Raw genomic sequence first — 23,632 nt, 5'->3', positions numbered from 1 at the left:
TTTGGTTTATGGGTACAAATGGGATTTCAGTTAATAATTAGGCATCATTCTGAAACTGTGTATTGTAAGAGCAAAATGTATAGAGGCTGAACGCTCAATTTGTAGTATTTCTGTTCATATTTCACAGCCATACGAGAGGAAAAAAAAATCTATGATATAGAGTAGAAAAACATCCTGATTAAAGGAAGTGTGAAGTAAAGAAAAACATGTCTAGAGATTTTAATTACTTAATTTATTTTTTAAAAAACCTTACTGTTCTAGGGGAGACATCTCTGGCCTTTCTAAAATCCTCACTGAGCTGGTAATTTTATTTCCCCCTCCCCCCCCATTTTAAGAATATAATCAAAACCATGCTAATCTGGATCAAGAGCATGCCTCAGAGTCTTGAAATCTCTGAAGAACACATTTTGTTGTCTTTCCTATTTTTGACATCATCATAGAGATTTACCTTCAACTTTGCTACAACTTTTAGAGATAAAATATAGTTTATTTACAAAGCAGGGGTTTAAAGGTTTTAATCAACATTTTCTGGATCATCACAAAATTAACAACAAAGAATTGCAGATCCACTTCACTGCTGTCAGTAAAGTGTCTGGCTCAGTAAGCAGACATTTTGACTATTGACAGCAATGCATTTCTGATTAGTTTTAAGGTGTATCCCATTTTTAAGGCAAAAGCATGTAATCTGGAGGATGAAAAAGAACCATCTCATGAGAAAAGGAAATCCAGCTTGTGGCAAGGACATTTTTGTGCCTACTACTTTTTTCTGTAGTGGAAAACTGCAGATATTTATTTTGTCTCCCAAAGGAAAGGTCTAGTACTTAAGCTAGACTTTTCTTGTAGAAAAGGAGAACAGAGTTCTTTTTTCTTTTTGTCTGTCTGTCTTTTTCCCCTTAGAATTGCACTTGGAACTCAGAAAGAAGAGCTGTTTCTTAAATCATTCTGGTACTGCAGTTTTTGGCTGTCTTTTATTTTATAATTGAAAAAATGTTTTAGGAGAACTTTGTCAAGTAAAAATGATGCTCTGTATGTTCCTTTTCCTCTTCATCAAAAGCAATGCACATTTTCGACACTGGGGGATGTGGATAGGAAAGCTCCATCTTTCTATGCTGTTATGATTGTCTACATTTTTTTTTCTTCCCCTCTTTAAGCTTATATTTGAAATGGTTTTGAAAGGACTCTTACATGGACCATACATAACTAGTATTAAGAAATAAAGGATTAAATCAAAGAAAACCTGAGATGGAAGTAATTGCCTCCAAAAGCTTCTCTCCCCATTTATTTTAGTTTAGTTTAGTTTAGTTTAGTTTAGTTTAGTTTAGTTTAGTTTAGTTTTAAATACAAAGATTCTGTTTAAGTAAGTTCATCTCATGAGCTTTAAAAGAATCATTTGCATATTGGCCTCATGAATAGCTGTTCTGAGAGCCAAATAAAGTCGATCTGATAAACTATTTGTTTTAGGAGGGAGAATTTTTCTGGAGGAGGCAGTAGAACAGAGATCAAAAGGATAATACATACATGGGAATTTTACTCACATATAGAATAGAATAGGTCACTGAGTAGGGATCTTCAAAGATCATCTAGTCCAACTGACCACTTCAGAGCTAAACAAATGTTAAAGCATATTATTGAGAGCATTATTCAAATGTCTCTTGAACAGTGACAGGTATGGTATATCAACTGCCTCTCTAGGAAGACTGTTCCAGTATTTGACTAACCTCACAGAAAAGTTTGTGATATCTGAATCTCGCTTTGTGCTGCTCCCATGTGTCCTATCATTGGTTGCCAGGAGGAAGACACCAGCACCTTGCTCTCCACTTTCCCTCCTCGGGAAGTTGAAGAGAGGATCCTGTAATATATGTATTCTAATCCCAGTTATCATGACCTGAGTTTTTATTCTAACCTTCCAAGTGACAGTGCGAAAACTTCTAAGTTTTAATTTCAGTCTCTCTTCTTTCCAACAAACCAGTCTAGTTTCCTCATATAAAAGTCTGGTACTGGTACTGCTGAATACTAGAGGTCAAATGCTAAGATGTGAAGACAACATTATTTAAACTTAATTATTTCTGCTGGATATTGGGAAGCATTGGAGATTCAGAAGTATGTTACTCTTGGTTGTTTTGTTGTTGTTATTTTTTTTTAATTAACTTCTTCTGTAGAACCATATGTATTTGAAAGTCTATGCATGTATGGTGACAGATAAAACAGGGAAGACAGGAAATAGTTTCATTTACAAGGTTTCCCTGTGCCTTAGAATACCAGCACATGTCCATATGCCATTTTGGATTCTATTTTCCCCAAAGAGATCTTTCCTTTTGTTAAAATAATGTCAAAACAAAATCCCCAACTCAGGCTGATTTCTGCAGTCATGAAGCAAAATTACAAGGTAAACTTAGAAGCAGTCCAGCACGCACCTATGGCTGACCTATGTTGCAAAGAGTAAAGAGAGGGAATGTCAGTTTTATGGCTAATCCTCTCTGTATTTCACAAAACCTTTTCTTTACAAAAGAGTACAAATGAAGTGGTGTCCATCTTGTCTACTTTTCCATAATTCAAGAGCTAGGAAGCTTTATTTGAGAGAAGCTTATTCTGTGACTTTGTGTGTAATTGACAGTGAAGGGGGAAAACGAGGCAATGTTATGCCATTGCTAGCTCTTTGTAAGAGAAGGAATATATTTACTCATTAATGACCCACGCTATGAATAGATTTATGGTTTATAGCACAGCCTTAGAGGGGGCTAAGAGAACTTAAGGATTTATCACACAACCTTAAAGGGGTCTAAGAGAATTTTAAAGAAAGAGATACTCAGACCGGAAATTTCTGAGTAAACATTTACCTGTCTTCTTGGCAGTACATAATTAAATTATCTGTTGACATTTTGCAGGCACATAAAAAAAAAAAAAAAAAAAAAAAAAAAAAGGTACAGACAAAGTAATAGAAGCATACTGATGACCTATTGTTAGAGTTTAAGCAAAATAAATGATTAGCATCTAAAATACAGAGCAGAGGTAATAAAAATAATTTCAAGCTACTATCCACAGTGCATAGCATCCAGTAATACAATTTAGTTCATTACATTTCTGTATGATGCAGTGTTATTATATTCTCTCTCTGTGTCCTGGGCTTATACTAGTTCAAATTCTTGGACTAGTACCTAACAATAGATGCTTCAAGATGGCCCACAAATGAATCCATTCATATAATTGTAAAATAATGAAACCACATCAAAGGTGTTTTTGTTTTGATTTGTTTAAATCGAATATTCTTACTTGTATTCAGTGGAGGGGGAAGGAGAAAAAGAATTCATGTGAGTACAGGACCTTGTTAAAAGACTGGAGTTTCCCTATCAAAAGTTCAGATTTGTTTTATTCTAAACATGCCCTTTGTATTAAGATTTTGGTTTCTGGTCCATAAGAAATGGATAATAGCATTTTCTGGAGTACAGGCATGTTATGAGTTCAGACAGAGGTAAGTAACGGCACCTGTGTTCTTACTAAGTGTGGAATTTTGTCCAAACTCTGGACTTTAAATGGCAAGTGAGAGTCCCAGTACCCCAGGTATCAGGTTCCCTCACCCGGTCGTGCTGTCATACACTCTGAAGGAAATGTAAAAAAACACAAATTGTAAGGTTGCTATATTCAGCTTTTAGAACTGTTAGGGTACTTTCTACAGGGCACTTTGAAATAACACTGGTACGATGCTGATATCTTGTATATGTTTATAGAGTTGGCTTACAATGAAATGGTGTACAATATGTAACGGATTTCAACATCTTAACAGAGACTAAATTTGGTTCTTTTGTGAACAAGTCATGTTACTACACTTCTTAGATGCTTTCCTCCTATTTCCTATGTCAGAATTAAAATTCTATTTCCTGATTTATGTTGATAATAATGTCTAAATTTATCTAGATAATGTTCTTTGTCAGTCTATATTTCATTATTAAAATATAGTAGATATTTCAACCTAGTATTAGGGCATAGTGGTCTGATTTAGTACTATTAAAATAAGCTTATCTTCCTGCACATTGATGACACAGGGATAAGGTTTTCAAAATTTCCCATGAGTCTAAACTGTGTGTTCCCTTTAAAAACCCAATTAACTAGGAAAAAATTATGCTGATCTCATTTGTATGAATGTACTTAAATCACCATAACTGTTGTTAGATCCCTAAATCTACACTAGTTCTCAAAATAAAAAAGAGGTAGAAATATCAATTTTCATGAAGAATCACATTTTTTAAAGTTGTTTAAAAATTGTTTTAAAAATTGTCCCTTTGTCCAACTCACTCCACCTCAGCATGTTTGTCATCTGGCACAAGTTATGTAGGGCCACTTCAATAAAAATAAAAGAGAGAGAGGTGCCTTCAGAAGTCAAGCTATTCTATCTATTTTAAGTAGGTGCTCTCCCCTGGGACTCTTCCTATTGATTGTATAAGATGACTAAGTTAGGTGGCTTCCAAGTCACTAAATTTAGATGAGATTCCAGCTGTACTCTGTCAGTTACAATTTTTCTGAGTGTGTTATATTTCATTGGTAAAAATCATAGTGCAGACCGACAAAAAAAAAATATATATATATATGTATATATATATATTTCTGTACATTTTGACTGCTGGAGCACGGAAAAGTGGTATATATGGTAATATGGTAATTAACTCTTTACTGTAGTTATTTTGAGTAAATAGTGACGGTGATGTGATGCTGTCCTGATACAAGAGGCCATGAGTTCATCATCAGGATTTCAGCAGATTTTGCTTTCACCTGTAAAGCATTTGCAGAAGATTTTGACACTTTGCTTTGCCCTTCTTTCCCTAGGCAATCCTTGCAGTGAATAAACATCAGAGTTAATTACAGAAAAAAAAATAAAATCATATGTATTTATTATCCTTCATAAATAATATTCATGGCTTTTGCTGTTTCTGTATTCAAGCCTCAAAATTCTGTATTCATTCCTCAACTGAGGAATGTGCAAACTGAGATACAAGAAAGGTATTTATAGCTTTCCTAGTAACTAAGATAACAGGCAGCAGTCACAACTATTCTAACTGTTTTATGTTTTGTCCTCTGTTTGGCATGTTTAACCAATATGTCTTGAACTCTTATAGTCAAGAGTTTATATCATTAATTTTATATCATGATAAATGATATATTAATTTTATATTATGATAAATGCTTTGAAGTTGTGTATAAATGTGCCAAAGACAAGGTTTTGTTTTGTTGTGATTGTAGGAACATCAGGTTTAGTAATGCAGTGCTTCTTCTTTAATTATAATGTCAATGCTGAAGATTATGAGCGAGGTTTGCTAAATTTATCTCTTAGTTGAACCTCTTCAGGAAGAAAAAAAGAAACAAGAATGGGAAGGAAATATTAACAATGTTTATACTAAAAAATTAATAACAAAAAGTGAAATTGTTAAGGTAACTTACAGAAGTTCAAAGCAACCAAATTCTTATGTGTAAGATTAACAACACTGTTTGTTTGCAAAGTAATCTGTAAGAAAAGCTGTCTAATAAAAACTACCGTCTTGGCTTTGTGATAACATAATACAGCATTTTGTTAGAATTTCTGCAGTGTTCCTTATATTATGACTTTATAAAAACTGCATCTGTCATTGATTTTTCTTTACCCTTAAAATGCATAATTTATTTGTAGAAATATTAAATGATGTGAAAGCAGGAACACAATTGCTCTAGTGCATGAAGTTTTCATTTTGAAAACAGAAAAATTATAGTGCTCTGAATGTTAGATTATTATGTTTCCAAAGTCTGTGCTTGTAAATTCAAAGTCATGTCCTATTTCCTCTCTGCTGAGAAACAACTGACAGTTTTGAGGTAGAAAAAATCATGGGGGTAGATCAAGGAGATTCAACTGAGAAAATGACAAGCATGCATTTCTTTTCCCCAAGGGGAAAAAAATGCTTGGAAATATTTGCACACTTGGAAATATAGTGGCTGTCTGAACAGAGAGATAGAGGTGTATTGGGAATCTTAACAGAAATGGCTCAGTGGGAGTCCATCCAACTAATACAGACTCTTATGTCCTTGATAAAAGTCTGCCTAGCTGCAGATGAGAACTATACAGGAGGTAATTGAATATATCTTTGTGAAGAATAAGATGCTGTGACAGAGAGGTCTTTACAGAGTCATGTATTGGCTACAATAAGAAGAAATAACTCAGTACCATGAGATTTTGCAACAGATTCTATAACTTTCTTATTTCACACATTGGTTGTGTAGGAGATCAGCATGTGGTTATTATAATATGATGTTCCTACATGACCTTGCTCTCCATGCAAGACAACATAATGTATGGATTATCTGGACTTTAAATAATCAGTTTGAACTTTATTAGCCTTTATTTCTTTCAGTGCAGGAGCATCTAGATGTTTCTCACACATATACGTGTATGGTTATTTTACATAAATAAACATCCTCTTAGCTTTCACAAACTTTTTAGACATTGTCTATGGATATCTAGGGGTCTATAAATCTCAGACTGATACAAATCATTTTTTAAAACGTACAGCTAGTTCCTGCAATTGGTTTCTCTGTCATCACAGAAACTTAATGTCATTTTCATCAAAAAAAAATTGTAAGCTACACCTTGGTAGTTCTTACAGATTTTTCTTCTATAAAACCAAAAAAACAGGCAAAGAGCCAGAATGAACACACAGTTAGCAATTTCATCGCATTATTAGTTCGTGATTTAAAGGATTTGAGGAAGATACGTAAGATTTAGTTATGCCTGTCTCCAAGCTACTGCTTTAATGCAGGGTTGACTTCTGTGACTTCTGTTCTAGCAAAAGACCATTTGGGGAGCCGTGTGTTGCTGAAATACAGTCATTTCTGTCATTTTGGGGGGGAGGGGGAGGCTCTAAAGAGCAGAAAAAGACAACTGTCCAAGTGGTTTGAAAAGGGTATTTTCTATCTTTTTCTCTGATCTGGAACAGAACATATTTTGAATTAAAAGACCCATGTATCTGCCCTTTAGTATTTCTATCTGACCTTTTTAAAGACAAAGAAACAGAAATCACATACTTGATATAGAATACTTGATATTGAAACAAATAAAAGGCACAATCCTGCATACCCTGCTAAAAATTATGTATACAGTACCTAACTTTATTTTTTTTAATATCCTGATTGTCCTCAGGCTTATTATTAAATCATTAGAGTTATTATTTTCAGTCTGCTTTTTCAGTAATTGATGTTTTGTCAAATACTAATAGAAAAGTTATTTTTATTTGCCATCTCTGATAGTTTGATTCATACTATTTACTTTAAAAATTATGATTCTGCAATGTTTTATTTTAATGCTTTTTACATTATTGATAATTAATAATAATATTAAATATGATTATAAGCAAGTACGCTTAATTAGATTTACCATTAAGTAAATAATTAAAAATATTTAATTACTCTAAAGAAAAAAAGGAATACAAGATTAAAAAATGTGCTCCTCTGGATTTTTTTTAAATTGACTAATACTTTAAGGATCTTTTGGAATTTAGCACCTGCACATAGATATTAAGTTGGTTGCATTTACTATACTATAATCTTTCAATTAAAGCAGTAGATATTTTTGAAAAAAAAAAAAAGATTATATGTTCAAATACAGTATATAAGTTTATTATTTATATCAGAAATATTCAGATACACAATGATCAGCAGACATATTACGTTTGTATCACTCCTCTTTTGTTTGTTTGTTTTTTTAATTTAATTTTCTTTTGCTTTTAAGAAGCAGAGCCTGCCAGAATGCTGGGCTACAAATTTTGTCATGGATTTTACACACTGATTGATCATTGCCATTTCGTTGGTTGCTGGTGGCTCTGTCTCAGTGCAGTACATTAAAATAATTTGTTATATTTCTAGCAGCTATGGAAAAGTGTCTTTGGTGTTTCTCTGATGATTTAAAATTTTTAGACATCAAAATTCTTACTGCCTATGGAAGGAATGATTCTGGCAAATGGTATTAGTACACCCACTATGAAAGTGACTGGAGACTAAATACCTTATGCAAGCATCTGTCTGCTGGCTTTCAGAAGTAATTGAAATTCACTGTGATGTACCCGGGTGTATCCCATTCTTCTCCCATAATCTCAGCAGGCAAAATCAAGTAGAGGAGAATAACTAATTCAGTATCTGTGATAAGAAGTTACAAATGTCAGCATAGCCTCCTTCTAAGTCATCGTGTTCCAGGAAGATGCCAGAGAAGTTAGTATATTACTCACTGCAGTTTCAGCATTTATCCTCTGATGAGGCCTACTTGAGGGTAATCTGCATTACATGTCCTGTGTAGTATCCTGTCCAGCAATATCAGATTAAAATTTTATTTTGATATTATCTCGGTAGAAAAAAATTAGAGGCTTTTGCTTTCTTTTGAAATAATCTCCAAGCCAGGGATATCTCCAGCTAGTTTCCATTTCTTTTTAAAAAGCTGACCTTGTGTGCTGGGGCTTTGGTCTTTTTCTATTTATGCTGATGAACTGCCGTTTTAGTTTATTATTAAAAAAAAAAATGAAAGGCTACATTTTTACATAAATACACATATGTACATACATAAAATGCAAGCGTTTATTTTTCTTGATGTTATCCACAGGTACTAGGAAAGTAGTTAAGGCAGCTACTGTTGTTGCAGAGTTTTGACAAACATGTTCCAGAATTACTATTTTTTATTTTGTGCTGTATTACATTTTTATGCAAAACAAACAAACAAACAGAAAAACAACAACAACAACAAAAAACACAAATAAATAAAAGATTTAATTAGCATATTTTAATTTATAGGATCATACCTGTTCTTTGTGAGATCAATTAGCACATTAACACTCTTACTCTTCAGAATAGGTTGGCTGGGTTCAAGCTGCCTACTGTGAACTGTTCCAGTGATGGCTGTTGACTGACTGTGCACTACTGCATAGTGCATAGCTGAAGGTTGTGCTAAAAAATTAGCACTATGGGTGCATTGGTCCCACTTACTTTACTACTATAGATAGCGCTTTACTGTCCATTCAAAAGGCTTTCATTTAATTTAATTTTATTACATTTTTACATGTCACAGCTGTTTCCAGGTGTAAAGGCACACTGGAAGAAACATCCTAAATTTACATTTATGTAATTACAATAGTATGTTCATGTATGTACATATTTGTACGTGGAAAATAAAGTTGTATGTGAAAACTGTATATAGATATACTTAAAACATCAACTATACTTTTATGTGACTTGGCATTCACAAATAAAATTTTTTGCACTCACACAAAAATGACTCATAAACTATAGGATTATGATGATGTTCAGGCTATTACAAATGCAAAGCAAAGTGAAGTAATACCCAGAAGTCCTGAATATTATAAAAATATATACGTATATTTTTAAGTGGATTTTTAAGTGGATTTTTTTTTTTTCTGGCAGTTTAAAAAGTTAAAAAAAAAAAAAAAGGATAGATAGATAAATGCTCTCTGACATCATCATTGCTACTATGATTACAGTGCTTTACAGAATTAGGGATCTTTCCCTCTTTCCAGACTATTAAGAAAAATCTCATAGGAAGAATAATGCCCACAGCATTTCCCACTAAGCACTTGGAAGTGCTCTTTGTAGGAATATTACAAATGAAATTGTGAACTCAAATTCTCATCTCAGCTTAGATGTAAAAGTACACTGGAAAAATTATACTAAATTTACATTTCTATAAGTGAAAATAGAATATGTCCCATGACACTATTACCACAGATCCCTGAAAAATGGTAATTGAAATATTCCCTCTCTTAACACTAAAACTGAACCCCCTGCTGTTGGGTAGGAACTTAAATTCCTGTTGTTGAGAAATATGTTAGTTCAGGATGGTCATGGGTACCACAAATTGCTAAGAGCTTTCCCTGAATAGAATATAACTAAGTAGTATCAGCAGAAAGTGGTGATATTGAGTGAATCTCAGGAAATTTTGACATTGTAACATTCTGAGGTTCTTGTTTACTTCTTGAGGCGAGATTGGAATTTCTCATTGCAGTAAACTAATAAAAATGCATTACAGATAGCAGTAGGAGCTCTGGAAAGGTTTTGTTAACCTCTTCATTCTGGGGATCCTCATTAAAATGTGCTAATGAAAGCTCTGAAATGGCTAATACCAGTGAACAAAATAGTATAACTGTTAATATCACAGTTTGATACATGCTTAAATCACTAAGGAAAGATTTACTGAAACATTTTTTTTAAGTGAAAAAAAGCATCAAAATATCATTCTTTCACACTCAGATAATTCCCAGATGGCTGGAAGAATAGTTAGGAGAAAAAATAAAAAATACTACTAATAAAAAAATATCTGGCCAAGTTTGAGAGGTTTCAGCACCCAAAATAAATTGAGAATTGCATGAGAAATAGCTGCTTAGAATAAAAGTGGTATTTCAACCTCACATTGAAATATCACGTATGTAACTCAGAAAAGCACTACAGTGAATTTGAATTATTCTAACTACATAAAAAGGCTGGTGAAACTATGTGCCATTTCAAGGCCCATGTTTGCTTATGTTCAAATACTTCTGGTATCAATCACTCTTTACATATCTATTTATCTACTCAAGTGGTTGGGATTGATCAAAATGGCTGGAAGTGCTTGAAGAAAATGCATCATGTGTGTGTGAGCTACCAGCCTTCCATATGGTTTGTTAGAATATATCCTGAAATCAGTTCTGCTTCATTCAGGTCAAACTGCTGTACACTCATAAGTCACCTGGGAAGATGGCTGTCATATAGCAACTGCAGTAGTGATATGAGCACAATTGTAACACTTAATTCTTTTTTTCTATTCGAAAATATGTACTAATTTGTTTCAAATTGTTTGGAATCTGAGAGGTTTTCTACTTTCAAGAATTGTGAATTAAAGACACTAAAATACAAGCTCCCTACAGGAATGACACTCTCATGCAATGTAGGAACGACTGGCCTGAATTTAAAAACAAAACAAAACAAAACAAAACAAAAAACAAAACAAACAAACAAAAAAACACCTTTGAAAACTCTAGGTATTTTTCGCCTGTAAAAAATGAAAGTTATGTGATAATACTGTCCTGGGAATTACATAAGATTAAAAAAAAGTGATTTTTGCCAGAATTACACACTGGTATATTTTCAGCAATTCTGGTGTTCCTAAGAGGTTTTCAGCTTTAACATTAATTAGTCTTTAATTATTGTAAATTACTTTGGCCATTGTTACGGATTGACATCAGCCAACAGCCAAACACCCACACAGCTGCTCCCTCCCTCCCCTCTTCCATGCAATAGGCAGAAAGTAGACGGAAGGTGATGAGAAATGGATTGAGATGAAGACAGTTTTGTAGGTGAAGCAAAAGCTGTGCATACAAGCAAAGATTAATAAGAAATTAATTCATTAATTGTCATCAGCAGGCAGATGTCCAGCCACTTCCTGAAAAATAGGGTCTCATCATGCATAATGGTTACTTGGGAAGAAAAATGCCATCACCATGAATGTCTTCCCTTCCTTTTTTTTTGTTTTGTTTTGTTTTGTTTTGTTTTGTTTTCCTTGAGCTTTTAGTACTGAGCACATCATCATATAGTATGGAATATCCTTTTGATTAGTTTGGGTCAGCTGTCCTGTCTTTGTCACCTCCAACTTCTTACTCACCCCCAACCTACTTCCTGGCAGAGCGCAACAAGAAAAACCCTTGAACTCTGCACAAGCCTTGCTCAGCAACAGCCAGAAGATTAGTGTTGTCAACACTGTTTACCTTGTGTCATGAGGCAGTGCAAAGCACAAAATAGAAAATGGTGAATCTGTCTCAGATAACGTAACATAGATTGAATTCCAAAGCTAGTGGAACTCTTAAATGTTGACCTTAGAGCCAACTGGATCAGCACCTGTTTGAAAATTCATGTGAACTCAGAGAAAATTCTTCACAGCTGCATAAAAAAAAACTTAGCAAACTTTTTTTTTTTTTTTTTTTTTTTTTTCCTTTCCATTTGGATTAATTAGTGGTATTTTTTTTTGTGCTGTACTCTGTGCTAGTAATTGCTCTGGTATGTCGAAAAACATCTGTATTACTGAAGTTGCATAAAATGTCAAATTATATCAACATTTGTGGTAGAATCTTTTATAACTGAGATCCTGATGGCTTCTGAATAACATAAAATTGGAGAAATATGTTACAATCATAAAGAATTATGATAAAATAAAAACAAAAGCATGCTGTGCAGTGTTCTGGACAGCCAGTATGATGATATCTTAATATGTCAGGATGCTCTCCACAATCTTTGATGAAGCTAACTTTATAAGGCAGCATGGCATTTTGTAACATGAATATTTGATCTAGTAGAGAAGAAAAATTTTGTTTACCTTCAGATGTTCTCTCTTTCAGTCCTTGAACATTAAAAGAGCCTGGGGAACCATTTGGAGAGCATAAATTGATTATTGTTGTTTGCCTTTGTAAACAGAAGCTTCTAATTCACAAATTTAAAGATAAATTGTGTTTAAGACACATTCAGACAAGCAATTGCAGTTGAGCTGAAACACTTTAAAAATAGATATATATTTTTAAATGAAACCATTTTGACACAACTGGGTTAAGAAGTAATTTCACATATGGTTCTTCTGGCAGATGTGAGGAGCTTCTTACCTCCAACAGGAAAGAGTAGGGAAAACCAGCTGGTAAGAACAGGGGGCAATACCTTTTAGCCTAAAGCAGAATGCTTAATTGTCATCCTGTAGTAGGAATTTCAAAGTGCATTTAGATGTAGAAATTGGTCTTCTGAAGAAAAAGGAAATGAAATAAGTGATTTGATTTTAGCTGAATACTATGCTAGATGGTCATTGTTTTTATGGTTCTGAGAAATTTGAAAGTGTTGAGATTTGCTTAATGACTGCATATGTAGCATTGTTCTGATGACTGCAACGCCTGCTTTTGGAAGCTCATCTATATTTTTTTTAGGTCATTATAATAACTTAATTGTGAAAGTAATAGTCTAGTTCTGCTTAGAGGAGGATTGTGAAAATAACTGCTTTTTTTGCAAGTTCTTAAATGGCATGTTATGAATAGTTGGTATGTTTGTGCAATAGATTTCCAAACAAAATAGCTGGCTGGAAACTATATTTGTGATCACTGCAAGTCATAGGATTGATAGAGTAAACGGAGATCTATATTGTAAGGGTAGTAAAGAAAAATTGTGTAGCTGGGCAGTTTTCCCTCAGGCTGTAATTATTACCTATGAGAGGTTTGCCTATTAAACGAGTAACTTAAAGGAATTCACAAGCAAGGAGACATAAAAATCCGTTCTGTTTACTTTTACACTACCTTAAAAGAGCAAGAAGGAGAAGCCAATGGAACAGATAATACGAACATCGTTGGCTTTTTACACTTGATTTCCCTAATAAATGTCTCCTCTTCATTGCTTTAATTGTTTTTGCTCTATTTTTTCATTAATTTAATACAACGTAATGAATATTTCTTGCAAAACTTTTCCTACCCAAAACTTTTACAACTTTATTTTGACCACAGCATTAGAAACACAGAATGAGTCTGACAGGCACAGGGAAGTTTGTTGCTGCCTAGCACATTACTTGCTAGATATTTTTGTTCAATCTAGTGTTTCAGACCTTGCACAGGGATAAAAATGTAGTGTTAGAAGGGAATTCATAGATATCTGGCATCTAAATTCTTAAAAACTTTCAAAAAGAGCATTCACTGCCTACCTAGGTAGAACATACTAGTATTTTACAACTTCTGTGGAACTGTGGTTTTGTGGTGGTGTTGTTTTTGTTGTTGTTTGCTTGTTTATTTCATTTTGTTTTCTGTAATTCTTTTTGCTGTTTAAGAGTCCACCTCTGTCCCTATCTACTCAAGCCTTCCCTGCATATGGAGTCCACCTCCACTTGTTTTTATGCTCTAAGGACTTAAATATAGAAGAAATATTTCACAGAAACATGTGGCTGAGATAAATGAATTAGAGAATTAGGGAGCATTCAGCAGGCTGGAGACAAATAAGTCAGTGAGTGTGGTTTGAGGAAGGCAGTAACTGCCTAAATTGGATCTGTTGAAATGGTAATGTGGAAGCAAGGGCTAAGGTAGTTTCATTTTGACTTGTCCCTAGTGTAAATGGAAAAAAAGTCTTTATTGCCCTTTTATAACATTTTCGGAAATGTTATTAGTCCTTTGATATTTTTGAATAAGCTATCATCAGGAAAGCTAATTCATGTTTCATGGACTTCTTGTAGTGGCTATCCTCTGGATTCTCTGATTTATCAGTGTATCTCAAATTCTGTTGCTTGAGCTGAAGCCAGTTCTGAGTAGCGCAAAATGACTATCTCAGGGTGTGATGCTGTGGCATTTCCAACATTCTCCTTCCTGCATTCCTGGTATTTGACCCCTTTACTACACATTTTAGTACACGTTTAATTGTCATTCCACAATAATTTTCTCTTCCATTGTAACAACTTCTGCACACAAAATAATTTATTTGGTTTATATTTGTTTGAAATTTTCCCTTCCCCTTCTCCCCCCCCCCCCCCCCCTTTTTTTTTTCTTTTCAGTCCTACATTTTGCACTTTCTGCTACTGAGTTTATTCTGTTGATGTTTCAAGGTAATTTGAATTCTGGTCTTGTTTCATCAGATGTTCACAGCCTTTCCAAATGTTTTATCATCTATAGTTTCTATAAGTGTATTCCATTGTTCAAGACTGATAAAATATTGAGCTCATGGCGTCAAGCCTGCCAGAGTTCAAGAAGCATTTGGACGACACTCTCAGGCACGCAGTCTGATTTTTGTGTGGTCCTATATACAGCCAGAAGTTGAACTTGATGATCCTTGTGGGTCCCTTCCAACTCAGGATATTTTATGATTCTGTGAAATACTTACCAGACATAAAGATCATTACCAGATACTGAAGGCATGGGTTATCTTGTAGACATACCATAAATAGGAATATATCAAAATACCAAGTTGCTTTGGGTAGTATGAACAGCATGGGATTAAAAAAAAATAAGTCCTGAAAATATTTAAGTTTTGCAGCTATACACAACCAAGCTTAGGTCACCAGTTAGTTAGCTGGTTCTATTATCTGCACGATCCAGTCACACTAGGCACTGCAGCGTAGGCCTACCTGTAAATCAGAAACAGAGAAGCACTGATCTAATGCCAAGTTTGGCAGTCATAGAGATTGTAAGCATTTTGGTCTGTAGGATTGGGCCAAATGTTATACAATCTATTTTTGTTCAGTTATATCCTTTCTTGCCAATGCAAGCTCTTTCTCTGTCTCTGTCTCTCTGGTTTGTTTTTTTTTTTTTCCTTTTTTTTTTTTTTTTTTTTTTTTGTATATATTAATTTAAGAGCTTCTGTTTCTTAAAATACAAAATCAGTAGGAATACATCTGTAGATGATCGCTGATAGCGCTGTTTGTTTATCAGTTGTTAATCCAGCTGCCTGGACTTGCTAATTAAATACATCTGTATTATTGTTCTTCCTAAAATTAGAAAAGCAGGAGTGGAGTAAATCAGCTGTAACAATTTCAGTTTCTTCTGCTGCGGAGGTAGACATAGCATTGCTATTACCACAGTTAATGCAAGTCTTTCCTTTTAGTTTGACATTATGTAGTGGAACGATTAATGATTTTTTTTTTTTTTCATGGGTTATGCCCATGAACTTTCCCATTCTGTTGTTGTTTCAGGAGGAGAAAGAATATTTTACATATTATTTTTGCTTTCCTGCCTTTCAAAATCTTTTGATTGTTTTTTTGGGAGGTATCTTAATGAATTTACAATCTCTTCAGACTTTTACTGATACAGAAAAAGGGAACAAGGAAAAGTTCTGCTATTTTGTTCCCCCACCATTTTTGCTTTGTTGTTGACTCTATTATCTACCTTTGTTATTTTTTACAAGTCTTTGAAGCAGAAAATGGCAGCAGTAGAATAATGTGACTGAAGTGGCTTTAACAAAACTGTTCATAGAAACAAAGGGAAAGGATCTGTTTCAAGATGCAGGAGAACAATGATGTATTGAGTGCTCAGTCTTGTAGGTATTTACATATGCAATCAGCATCTTAGTTTACTTGCTATGAGCTTGCTATTGAGTTGAACCCTTTGCCAAAATAAGGTCTTAATTCATGTGTGTATGCATTTGAAAACTAGTTTTCAAAATAAAAAGAAATTGGAAAAAGAGCAGCAAACTAACTCCTGTGGAAAAACCTGGCTTTGATTTTAAGTTCAACAATAGAAGAATTTGCATTGATTTTATCTGTTTCTTTTTTTAAAGTTCCATTTATAAAACGTGATTTGCAGAACAGCTTTAATTTGACATACAGAAAACAAAACTACTGTATTAATTTGTTTCTGTATTTTCTTTTTGTTAATAGAGTTATGCTTTTATGTTTGTTTTTCATTATTTATTTATAATATACCTGTGATTTGTTCAAAGAAACATGAAAAACACCCACTTTCTTTCTTCAGCAGAAAATATATAAATATTTCCTCATAATGATAATTTTCAATGTTATTTACTTTTTTACTGATGCCTATACGAGTGCTTAGATGGATTACTTTTGTTTTTATTCCATTAGGTTGCACAGCCTCTCTGCTTTTATTATAATGGAATATTTGGAAATCAGTGGGAGCAGTTAAGTTAAAATGGCCAGCCACTAGAAGATATTCAAAGACCAAAAGAAATGCTACTTTCAAAGAAAAAGAGTTATTTGCCTTATTGGTATAATTTACTGATTTATGTTTTTATTATTTTATATATATATACATATATATATATATATATATATATATATATATATATGAGCGTAAAGTAGAAGCCAGATCATTAAGGAAACAGAAAATAAATTAAAATTACAAGTAACAAAACATAGCTTCTGAAATAAAGTTGTGTTCTGACAAACTATTAAAAGCTTGCTTTTTGGACATAATAAAGACAACTCTCACTAGAATCAGTGAGAAGCAGTAGATGATTAGTGCTTTTAAAGGTAACTCCTACAAGCTAGACCACATCCATATTAGTTTTTTTGAGTGAAAGAATTAGAAAGAAGAATATTCGGTTGGAAGAAGAAATATTTACTCCAGAGGGCTGTACCATTCAGCCTCAGTGTATCCCATGGACAGATGATGTTATTACAGGAAACCTCACATTCTCACACTGACTATTTTATATCTAATATTGTACAGCACTTAAAAAAACAAAAACAAAAACAAAAGATTCTGGGACATTGCCTGAAGTATGGATTAGATTTTAAAGAATTTGCTATATTGAACCTTGGGTTAGTTTAAATTTTCAGTCTGGGGATATAAAAACTGCTTCTTTTTGTTAGCTGCAGAAGCAGTTCAGTATGCTGGAGCTATTTGTTTGGGAGGAAAAAGAGGCAAGTGCAGACTCCTGGCTGGAGCCCAGCTGCCTGTTAGAGTTCCAGAGCTTGTCCTGATTCACTTCTGTTTGTTCTTCTCTAGCTTGCTCATTCATATGCTTTTCACTGAATCATGGAACAAGAAACTGTGAAATCCTTGGATCAGTATTTCAGTATACTTTTTAGATCTCTAGATACTCCATGATTGAATGTAGTTGACAGTATTGTTAATACCACATTTTCTTAAACAATATTTTTTCCAATGTGTGCAGCAGTGTGGTAAATTTTTGTGTCTAGAAATGTTAAATTGAAACACTATCATAGAAATTATCAACAGTTTTTCAAAATGCTAACCCTAGAAGAGAATGAATGAATAATTACATTTTTTTTTTCACAGAAGATTTATAAGTAAACTTCACAAAATGCTATAGATAAATACTATATCTTTGTAAACATTTATAAATCTCTTCCATAAAATAAGTTCTGGTCCATTATTGAATAAACAGAGTAGATCAATTTTTGTGATGCAGACTTATTTGCTTCTCATTTCTCTGTGACAGTAGTCCACAGGATTTTGTCTGTTGGTAGTTGTGGAGATGGATGTACCTGTGGAACTTTGGATCTGACTGAATCATAAAAAATAATTCCTTGCCATTATGACAAAACTCTTGAATTTAACATCTGAAACGGAATGCATGTTCTGAACAATGAAGTACATAGGTTTGATTTCATAAAATACAGGGGGAAAAGAGAGTTTCTTGTTTTTCTGGTTAGTTTATAAATAAGTATGCAAGCAAATAGAAAAGGTTAAGAAAATATTACACTACCAAGATTAGCTGGAAGAAAGATGAAGGAAGCCCAGGTGGCTGATATTTTGAATCCTAGCTCTAACAAGTTTCCAAAACCTTGTCATGTTTTCTTCTGTTGTCATTCTGTTGGACTTTGTATCCAATTTAGAAGTGGCTAACTAAATACAGCTGGGTATAAGGGAGACTAAAATAGTGTAATACTTTCTGCTTCCTCCAAACCTGCCCCACCTTAGAGGTCTCATTCATGGGTTGGAATGTCAGACTTTATGATGCTTCCTACACGTGGCCCTTCCTAGCTCTTTGCCACTTGCTCGGCTATGTGATTACTCAGGCAGAACTTAACTGGATCAGTGCAAGTTGCAGAATGAGTATTGAAGAATTGCTGCTCTTTTGTCTTAATATATATTGCAACACTTCTCAGCTGCCTCCTAAAAAGTCTTGCTCATTGCTCTGTGGAAGCAATGTAAGAGTGCAGTAAGGTGGACAGATGAAGGAAAGATTGCTGCTAGATATTTCAGGGAAAACTAGTCTCTGTCTTGCATCAGAAACCCTCAGTTCAGTCTCACATCAGTTAAATTCCCTCGCCTGTTACTTTTCAGCTGGCCAATTGATTTTAAGACAATGTACACACAATACAATGCACACAGAAGACCTGAAAGAACATCAAGGTAGGATGTTTGTGGCAGTAGTACAGACCTTTTTCTATGTGCCTCTCTAATAGGTAACCAGAGCATAGCATAAGGTATCGATTTTCATCTTTCCAACCACATTGGAAATTACGTAATGACTAGTATGTAGATCACAATGGCTTGCTTATCACTTTGAATTGGACTACAAGCATTTAGTTAGATGCTATATGACCATCCAGATGTGATGAATTCAAATTGGAACTGGAAAAAGTTTTCCAGCCTTGATTCTAAGAATGTGTTTGAGTATGTTGTCGAAGTCAAAAAACAAAAACAACAACAACAACAAAAACCTGGTTTAGTCTGAAGATGTTTCAAACTTGTTTTTATGCAAACTTAAATTTAAAACAGGAAAAGTGTCCAAAATCTTCAGACTTTTTTTTTTTTTTTTCCTCTGAGTGGGACAACAATAAAATTCCAATTGCTCTTGAAAGGTATTGGAGGTTCTCTGAGGAGTTCAAAGAATCCCTTAGGTTCTGAAAGAAACTATCTCTTTAGAAATGTCAGGATGTTAATTAGTACTCCTTTCTTTGTTTGTGGTTAGCAACCAAGATTCTTTGTCAGCTTTGGGTTAAACCATTAATGAAAAGGGTGTGTTAATTAAACAACTTGCTTATTTCTAATTGACAAAAGTATCCTAGCTCTCCTGAGACAGAACTGCACAGCAACGTCTGCTGAGAGACACTAGTGAGTTGGTAAGAGACGTCATAGAAAATATTAGAGCATCCAGGTGAAGTAGCAATAATGAAAATCTTGAGGCTTCACAAGGGGCAAAACATAGATATTGATATTCTCAGGAGTCTTCCTCTGTTTTTTTTTGTTTGTTTGTTTGTTTGTTTTTTCTCTCCACCCACCCCCTAGCACGCAATTTGTGTGGCTAGTTACAGCCAACACAGCATTTGGAAGGAGATTGGCAAGATAGTTTGAAATTTTCAGTTTGTATTGCAGCACAATAAAAACAGTATTTAGTTCTTCTTTCTCTCTCTTCCTTTCCCTCTTTTTCTTTACTTGTTCTGGGTGCCATTGATTGAGAGAAAAAAAAAGAACACAGCATGTACAAAAACAGTTTCTGAGATAGAATGCATTTATTTCACAGAGTAAAGTGGCAACATTGCCTTTTTTGAGACTGTTGTTTCTTTTTTCTTTTTTTCATTGATAAATTCACTAATGTATTAAAAGAGAGTCCTGCTAATAATCCCCTCAATTTAGGTTCTGTTACAAGGGAGTTGCATTGACAGGTTTCTACAAAATTATTCAATCTCAGTGTTTAATCTAAGTATAAAGATAGATATGTTTTGCTGCATATTTTAGTTGAAATAAAAAAGTGCAAAAACTGTGGATTTCACTGGTGTCTGAGAAACAGAGCTGTGCTGCTACCTTAAAAACATAGGTCATGTTAAAGGTTTTACATGCAAGTTTTCTCTGCAAGACATTAAAGCAACTTCAGGGCTGATATCTTTATTCCCTAATATATTTAAGAGTTACATATCGGAAAAGTATTGAATAATATTTCTTCAGCAATAATTTGACTGTAGTCAATTAATACAGAGCAAGTCAGTTAGAATTTTGACTTATCGCTTATTTAGATAAATGCTAGAATATGTTGTCAATTTGCCTTTGAATGGACAGAATACTAATTTTTGTATAGATTTGTAAACATTTATTTTATGGATTTAAATAGTGTGCCTTAATGGAAACATATCTTTTTCTTCTTTTGAATATAATAAATTGATTCTTTGTTTTCATTGTTCAAGGTATCACTTCTACTGAGAAGAAACTAGCTTCTCTTCTTTATAATTTCCTATATATGTAATCCCACATGTAGAAAGCTCTTGAAAGACACAAAAAACAAATTAGGAAACTAGGTATGTCATTAATATACTAGGTTATTAGTTTGATAACTCACATGGCAACTTTAACTTACATGTTTCTTACACAATTTCAATTAATGGTGTGTCAAGATTTTGAACTGATGACAACTTTTATGTGATCTCGTTCATTATTCCTTTGGGAATGTCTAATACAGGCTAGCAAAAGATTTTTGAAGTCTATTCCATAAGCTGCTAAACTGCATTGTTTAGCTTTTGGCAATATGGTAGAAATTACAACATCAGCACTTCCATTTAATTCAGCAAGATTATTTGTATGAGCAGGGTGAGAAGAATTTAGCAAAATATTTTAAAGCTTTTACGGTGAGATATAACATATGTGCAGTGCATTATGGTGTGGTGGTTTTACTGTATGGGCTGCTGCAGGGAAAGTTAACATCCCAGTCAGACCCAGTACATATGGCACAGTAGTGAGGATAGCAGCTTGGAAAATAGCATATTTGCTGTTATACAAGAAAATGATTTATGTCAAAAAAAAAAAAAAAAAGATAACTGTAACAATAACAAAAAAAAAAGTAAAAACATTCAGAATAATTGTATATTGGTTAGCTACAAATTAAAATCTGAACCCTTTTAAGAGAACATGAAGGTTTATCACTGAAATTCATATTAGTTTTTGTTCTTTGTGATTACAAATACTGTGAAGATAGTAACAGGGAACTTTCCTATTGTTCTAGAAAACAATCAAGCCTATATAGGTTTAGAACATTTTTAGTTTTTACAGGAAAAATTATTTTTGTTCTGTTTCTGTCTCTGCTATGTCTGACTATCAGTTCAATATTTACACAAGTCGTATGTGGACTAGGTCTCTTGCAGGCAGCAAACAGTTTTGTTTCACATCACCTTGCTCAGTTCTGCAAGAATTAGTGGAGTAGTCAAAATCAGATGCTAAATTTTATGTATTGATGCGTTTTTTTGATGAGGTCTTAAAGATATGCAAGATTAAACAAACAAAACAAAAAAGACAAATAGACTTAACATTTTGTATGTTAGCTGAACAGAAGCTCAGAGTTGTTGGGTTTTTGTTTGTTTGCTTGTTTTAATCGTTTTATCTGTTAAACATACAGTGAAACTTGGATTGGGCAGTATTGGTTGTTTCATCCCCACACAAGGCAATACTGCTTCTTGTCTTGGATTCTAAAAATATTTTTGAAGAATTAATTATTATGAGAAAATACCGATGATTTTATCTGGTCTGCAACTTCTCAGTGTTGCCAGAAAGGTCAAAAACTTTGTGTTGACTTCTTTGGAGTGTGCTATAGATGCATTTTAAAAATGTATGAAATTTCTCTGGTCTTTCTTTTAGTTGTCCCAATACTTAAATGGTCCTGTGAGAAAACGGTTGAAGTAACCGTTAGAAGAGCTTTTTGTACCTAGGCTTTGGGACATTATTGTTTGATTATACTCTCATATTTATGTTAGTTTATATTTGTATTTTTCTTACCCTTTCCTCTTCTGTCCTTTTCTTCTCAACAAGGCCCTGGTGGGGGGTGATCTTGGTAAGAAAGAGCTGTCAAAAAAACTAAATATATATATAACTTGAAAAAACGATGGGTGGAATTTATAACAGCATGCACATGTCTAAATGACTTTGACCTTCTTTGTTTAGTTCCTATGGTTGACTGAATGTAACTTGAAAAAAAAAATCTTTTATTTATCTAAGACTATTTCCTGCTTAGTAAGAAACCTGAAATTGATTTTAACTTGACACATTTCTTCTCTGAAGTAATATAAAATCTTTGTCTAATAAATGTATACAGAGGCTTTGTGGCCCATCAGGGTACCATGACATTCCAGTGTATTGATTCTGCGGTGTTAAAGGGTGACATATTTGGTGTTAACGGGCCATCAGAGAATTGGGATTTGAATTGTACACAGTAAGAAGCACTGACTTCCTTGGAACATGACAGGCTTTCTAAAGCAGTGGAAGTAACTGTAGTCTTACATAATTCCTCGTGTAAACTTTAAAGATTTTGTATAATCATGCAGAAATTAAATTAAAATCTTAGCAAAAAAAAAAAAAAAAAAAAATGAAATGAAAAATACTTATTGACCTCTTAGAACCAAAACTGTCCTGCAGTTTGCAGCCTGTAAAAAGTCTTGACATCCAGAATTTAAAATTAGATCTAAAAAGTAATATTTTGCTTTTTACTTTTTTTTTTTTTCTTTCTTTCTTTCTTTCTACAAAGGGTAATTTCTATCCTAGGTAAAGACCTTAGCTTTTCTCAGTGTAGTTCATTTCAGCACACAGGGTTTGTTTGCATTTCACTTAATGTCTTTTCTCTTTCCTTCATATTGTAGGCAAAAGACCCGTAAGTGTAAAACTGTAGCAATTTGCTTTACAGGGCATCAAGTGATGACATAAAGAGTATATCAACCAAACTTGTGGACTAGAGAAGGTTAGAAATTATCATCTTACATTTTACTGTTCTTCAAGTGAAGTGTTCTCTTTAGTTTTAATGACCTAAAGTGGTTCCTATTAAAACAGAATTTTAACTATTGTTTGATTGTATTGATTATAATTATTGTACACACACACACACAAAAAATAACACAACAACAACAACAACAACAACAACAAAAGAGCTAAGTCAAAAATATGTGTGCTGATTCTAGCCATCTTTGTAAACTTTTTTTGAGGGAGTCCCGGAATTATGGATTTAAATGAGTCAGAACTCAACTTTCAGATTTTAACATATACTTTCTGTTTTGTGTGTTTGAATATAAGTCATCTTGCAAAGATGTATAGAAGGAATTCTATATTATATGTTTTCTCTGTTTTCTAACAACAGAAGTATTTTGCTTAAGCAGATTTGCTAGAAAGTGACAGCTCTGAAAAATTGGACAAAGTGGCTGGTGGAAGTATTTCAGTTCCAGGCAATCTAAGTGGTGCAG

The 23,632-nt window shown here is 33.6% G+C and overlaps 1 protein-coding gene across 12 annotated transcripts in view; it reads left to right on the top strand.

Moving 5' to 3' along the window:
* Positions 1-23,632, top strand: part of PCDH7 (protocadherin 7) — a 290,144-nt gene that overhangs the window by 17,988 nt on the left and 248,524 nt on the right. The gene's annotated exons all lie outside the window — the stretch shown is intronic.

This window comes from Anas platyrhynchos, chromosome 4 (assembly GCF_047663525.1).
Source record: "Anas platyrhynchos isolate ZD024472 breed Pekin duck chromosome 4, IASCAAS_PekinDuck_T2T, whole genome shotgun sequence".
NCBI classification, from domain to species: domain Eukaryota; kingdom Metazoa; phylum Chordata; class Aves; order Anseriformes; family Anatidae; genus Anas; species Anas platyrhynchos.
Note: the sequence above shows the minus strand (reverse complement) of the source record. Positions and strands in the feature narration are given on the sequence as shown.